Raw genomic sequence first — 5,768 nt, 5'->3', positions numbered from 1 at the left:
AAAAAGACCCATTGCAACTTATGCTCTCCTAATACAAATGTTCGAATTTATGAAAATTTTCGATTTTGAGCCAAATACAAGGGTTGGTCTGAAAGTAATGGAAAAATCAAAAATTTGAAAAAAGACCCATTGCAACTTATGCTCTCCTAATACAAATGTTCGAATTTATGAAAATTTTCGATTTTGAGTCAAATACAAGGGTTGGTCTGAAAGTAATGGAAAAATCAAAATTTTTTTCCATAACTTTTCGACCGGCCGTCGTATATGACGCAAAACTGGAAATTTCGTTAAATCTGAAAATTTGTATTAGGAGAGCATAAGTCGCAATGGGTCTTTTTCCAAATTTTTGATTTTTCCATTACTTTCTGACCAACCCTCGTATTTGGTTCAAAATCGAAAATTTTCATAAATTCCAACATTTGTATTAGGAGAGCATAAGTCGCAAAAGGTCTTTTTAAAAGTATCAATTTTTAGCGCGGGATTAACTATATCGCAGTCTTGTTTTCCGTTTTTCTACATCGTTCGGCCTTGAAACGTTTAATTGTACTTTTACTATCATAATTTATGTTCATTTCCAGTATTATAACTATAAAGTTGCATTGGATCTTTTTCCAAGTTCAGAATTAAAGCGCGGAATTAACTTCACCTTTCTTACAAATAGTTCAGCTCCTGAGCATATGACTTGTAATTTTCGAAAATTGACAATTTCTTTTTTTTACAGTATTTGTACTATTGTATTCTTTACTGTTCAAAGCTGAGGACAAAACTAAAAACACATACTTTATTTATGAAAATACATTTATTATTTAGAAATATAATTTACATTTATTATAACAAAGTACAAATTTATTTCAAATAACAACAATACATCAATATAAACAATGTATCTAAGATATAATACATTCTAACGACTTATAAAAGTTAAAANTAGTCCAGGAAAGATGAAACCCATTGCTTGTTTCAGTATGACCAAGTTGACTTCAAGTCTCTCTCTTTTCTTGGATAATCTGCAGAAATGAACAAAAAACCTTATTAATTAAGGAAGGGATTAAGAACACCTAAAAACAGACCAGAAAGCAAGTAAAACAGTCGAATTATGAAAGGATGACAAGCCTCAATATTACACGACAGATCGTATTTGACATATGTGAAATAATCATAGATGCATAACGTCAATTCATGATACGAACAATAGATAACTGTTAAATGAAATACTATAGATGCTAAGCACAATAGATAAATGTTAAAGTGAGTACCATAGATGCACAACGTCAATTCCTACTGTGAACAATAGATAACTGTTAATATACTGTAACAGATTAATAGAATAGCACGTCATGCTTTATCACCTTAAGTGAAGAAGTTGCGTTCAAATGTGAAATGCGCAAGCCAAATCTAGGAGAGTACCACTGCAGACAATCTGTTTGGGTGGTTTCCAAATTAATTTCCAGTTCTCTCCCTTACGTCAAAAGCATCAGTTGCTTCATTAGCATCGAAAATTAACTGAATTCCTTTTCATGGACAATCTACAAAAACGAACAAGAAAAAGTAATCAATTACCACTTTTAATGAAAACTCCTTTTCCCACATTTACTCTCATATTAAAATGTACTTATAGTTTACATTCACAGCTAGAAGTACGGTGGTAACAGATTAATAAAGAGCAATTAAAATTAATTATATAAAGTATTCTCACCTTAATTAAGTGTAGACTGTAATATTCCAAAATTTGCATGTCTGAAAAGCAAACCAAATCCAGGAGGAATACCATAGCAGAAAATTTGTTGTTTCAAAAGAACTCAAAGAAACCTCCAGTTGCTCTCACTCGTCGGTTGAAAATTGATTGCATAATGGTTCAAGGTGAAGACAAAGCAGCAAAACAAGAATATAGTCCAGGAAAGATGAAACCCATCTAGACATTGCTTGTTTCAGTATGACCAAGCTGACTTTAAGTCTCTCTCTTTTCTTGGATAATCTGCAGAAATGGACAAAAAACTTTATTAATTACACTATTAATTAAGAAAAGGATTAAGAACACCAAAAACAGACCAAAAAGTAAGTAAAACAGTCGAATTATAAAAGGATGACAAGCCTCAATTTTACACGACAGATTGTACTTGACATATGTGAAATAATCATAGATGCATAACGTCAATTCATGATGCGAACAATAGATAACTGTTAAATGAAATACTATAGATACTACGCACAATAGATAAATGTTAAAGTGAATACCATAGATGCACGTCAATTTATACTGTGAACAATAGCAAACTGTTAATACCGTAACAGATTAATTGAATAGCACGTCATGCTTCATCACCTTAAGTGAAGTAGCGATCGAATGTGGAATGCGCAAGCCAAATCTAGGAGAGTACCACTGAAGACAATCTGTTGCTTGCGTGGTTTCCAAATTAATTTCTAGTTCTCTTCCTTACATCAAAAGCATCAGTTGCTTCATTAGCATCGCAAATTAACTGAATTCCTTTTCATGGACAATCTACAAAAACCAACAAGAAAAAGTAATCAATTACCACTTTTAATGAAAACTCCTTTTTTCACATTTACTCTCGAATAAAAATGTACTTATACTTTACACTCACAGCTAGAAGTTGTTTTTTTAGTAGCATCGAAATGGATTTCAGTTTCCTTTGTCATCTATATATAATACATAGAAACAAAGAAAACCGAATTAATTACAGTACTAAATAAACAAAATTATCTTCAACTTTACAGAATGTTCAACACTTGTTCATTTTCAAATATTTTCAGTTAGCTCACCTCCCCACAACAAAGTCGTTTAAGACTTAGAAAGCGAATCCACTGTGACACTACCAGTAGGTTGAACTGCTGAAGGAAAAATTCGTTTGGCAAAGGCTGGAAAAAAATTATTCCCAATTGTACCTGAAAAAGAAAAAAAAAACATGTGAAAGCCAAAAATAATAATTTTGTAGAAACTGAATTATTTTATAAAATCAATTTATTTATAATGAACGAACTGATTGCTATTATTTTTCACAAAATCGATCGATTTACATAAACCACATTCTAGGCCTGTTCTAGATTATCAAATATGGCCGAGTGAACTCCGTACGTATTTAGAAACTTAATTAATGCGAATCGTAAAAATAATCCCATACCCGATAATTAAAATACATACCACAGATAAAGCTGTAATTCCAGGGCGTATAGTGATATACATTTTGTATGTATTATTACATTTTTAGACTTTTTATCAAAAATGCACATAAAATGTCGAACTGTTAAAGCTGCAAAGTGAAAGTGCAGAAATGAAGAGTGAACAAGAAGGAAGTACGTCATCGACGTCATTATAAATTTATTAATCTCTCGATAGTAGTAAGCATACACATATAATAATGGACGTGCCTTAGCCGTATGTCGTTGTAATAATTTCTTGGCTGGAAAAGAGTGACGGAGATGGCATATGGTTCGGACTAGTGCTATCTCTTTCATTACACGCTTACGCACTATCGTGAGAGAAATGGATATTGTCCGAAACTTCGTTCTATCTTTTTCTTTTGTTGTGCCACAATTCTGGCCGCTAAGGCATGTCCATTAGTATATGCCGATGGTAAAGGTAGCCTCACTGTGAAATAGGCACAGACATGATAAAAAGAAAAACAATAGATAATAAATTACCATAGAGTAGAATAAACATCAGGTATGTTCAAAAATTGTACTCCTATAATAAATTGATTGTTAGCATTTTCATTCATTTAGAAAAAAATTGCAAAACTTCGCAAAGTTTTGTATTAAGCTAAGCGTCTTGGGTTATGCGAACTTGAATGCTTAATATGGTTTTAAATTTTACGTTATGTAGGATACAATTAATATCTAGTGTGGACTGACATATGAGTCACAAGTTTTAGTTTAGCCGAGCTCATCCATGACTACGATCCTGATTTTCGCGCAAAAATTTAACAAAAAAACCTGTTTTGTTATTTTACACATATTCCATTTCTTCTCTCTTAATGACTAATAAAAATAATCAAACCTACTTTGATCAGTTTCCTTATTGTACACATACACCTACGCAAACAATCCTCCCAATTGTTATTAAGTTATTAATCAGTTGAATAAANCGGGGGCCGCATCGCAGCTTGGTATAGCGTAAATGTCCAACTCGGGTATGATATGACCTAATTAAAACAAAATACCCAAAATTAATCAATAATCATAGAGTTAAGTTCTATTCACTGATGCCTTGGAACAACTTTAGTCCATTTTGGAACTTTCAGCTAGTTTAATACGATTTAATTCATAAATTGTAAATTAGTTTTTAAATTCGATTCGACTATTTATTCTTTACGCAGGAATTCAATTTATTCGGAATGTATATATTTGCACATACTGAATAGAAGCTTACTATTTATCGAGACAAACAGGCAAGATCGAATGATGTCATTATACAAAAATGCCATTAAAGAGATAAGCACGAAAGAAACAGGTATCACTTGGAGAGAATATTACGGTTTTAGGAAATGTAGTAAAATACAAACAATGCTTTTCAAAAAGGCAAAAATAAGTGTCGAAACTTGTTTAATGTTGTTCTTATCGAAAGAACCAACTGGAATAAAAGTCGGTTCAGTAAGAACATTATGATTTGTGAATTGAACGAATAAAGTTAGAAAAAGTTAATAATACTCTTTATTGTTGCCCATTTTGAGAATTACTTTTCTACTACATTTCTCAATATTGGACAGAACACTAAAAATTCTTTCTTTTGTTCTTAATATTATTCTACCTAAATACAAATAAAAAAAAAGGGGTTGGTACATTAATTCTGTTTGATTAGGAAGCATTTCTTTGACTATTATTGCTTTACTACATTTTTACTCACATCTTCCTTATTCACGGAAAAATTATCTGAAAAATAATAAATGAACGCCACAATTTACTAAAAAAAGGCTAACAGTTTTTTGTCCGCATTTTTAACTAGAAAATTATTGATTAATTATTATCAACCTTCTAAAAAGTCCTAATGTACAGTATACACCATAAAAATACCCGGAAGAGACAAATTAATATCCAAAACACAGTTAAAAAACATTAACTACCATCAACAGCGTTAAGTGATATGAAATCATAATTATTTTCATAGACTCCTTATGTATCAAATACATTTAAATAGATTAATTATTTAAAAACCAAATATTTCATTGCTTACAAATTTCGACTCTCACTGTAACGTGTCTATCTTTAGGATGATAATTTTAACATAAAATTCCACTTTTAAATAATGATTTTCCGCACTCCATATAGGCAGCCCACAATACTGCGAAAGATTCTTATTGTCAGTTCAACAGTAACTGTCTTAATTCAATTATTAAAAACTCCCTTTTTAAAAAAGAGGGTTTAAAACATTATTAGTTGTATGCTTTACACAAATCATGTTAGTCTGTCCATCCAGAACTTTCAGCTCGTTTAATAAGGGAGAAACTGATTTATTTAAATTTAAAAACGACTTTTTTAAATTGGGGGTTGAGAGTGCACCCTGATAATTTCTAACAGTTAAGTTCTATTCACTGATGCCTTGGAACAACTTTAGTCCATTTTGGAACTTTCAGCTAGTTTAATAAGGGAGAAATTAATTTATTTAAATTTAAAAACGACGTTCTTAAATTGGGGGTTGAGAGTGCACCCTGGTAATTTCTAACAGTTAAGTTCTATTCACTGATGCCTTGGAACAACTTTAGTCCATTTTGGAACTTTCAGCTAGTTTAATAAGGGAGAAATTAATTTATTTA

The sequence above is a fragment of the Agrilus planipennis genome, unplaced genomic scaffold (assembly GCF_000699045.2).
Source record: "Agrilus planipennis isolate EAB-ADULT unplaced genomic scaffold, Apla_2.0 scaffold6, whole genome shotgun sequence".
Lineage (NCBI taxonomy): Eukaryota > Metazoa > Arthropoda > Insecta > Coleoptera > Buprestidae > Agrilus > Agrilus planipennis.
The sequence above is the reverse complement of the archived record's forward strand: the minus strand, read 5'-3'. Positions refer to the sequence as shown.